Raw genomic sequence first — 545 nt, forward strand, 5'->3', positions numbered from 1 at the left:
TACCTTTATTATTATATTACTGAACAGGTATAATGTCATATTAAATTAATAATTATGCTGTACTTACTGTAATATATTATATATTATTATTTATTGAGGTAGTAAGGTACCTACCATAAGCTTGGTTTAACCATAAGTACCCACTGTCCACTGTCATTGAATGTATATTATATTGTAAGTTGGAATTAATTTTGTAATGAATCAAAAATAAGCTCGCGCGCTGCTATTGATGAGACTTTACCTTATAGTAATATCAGTGGCGGCTATCAAACAAAATAAAGGTGTATCAAATTTTGAATTTATCTACCCACCCGCCAACTCTGATACACAATTTAGTAACCAATAATTTATTTTTTTATACTACACTGCACCTACAAATACAAGAAAAAAAAGGTGGGTAAGTGGATGTCGCTCTGCTGTACAGTAGGTTACAAGTGGGTCACTATATAATGGATAGTATTAAATTTGAATTCAATGATATAATATCACTGTATAAGAAAAACGATTCTGAGTGGTGACGGTTTGTCAGTCTAGGTATTAGACAT

The sequence above is a fragment of the Acyrthosiphon pisum genome, chromosome X (genome assembly GCF_005508785.2).
Source record: "Acyrthosiphon pisum isolate AL4f chromosome X, pea_aphid_22Mar2018_4r6ur, whole genome shotgun sequence".
Classification (NCBI taxonomy): domain Eukaryota; kingdom Metazoa; phylum Arthropoda; class Insecta; order Hemiptera; family Aphididae; genus Acyrthosiphon; species Acyrthosiphon pisum.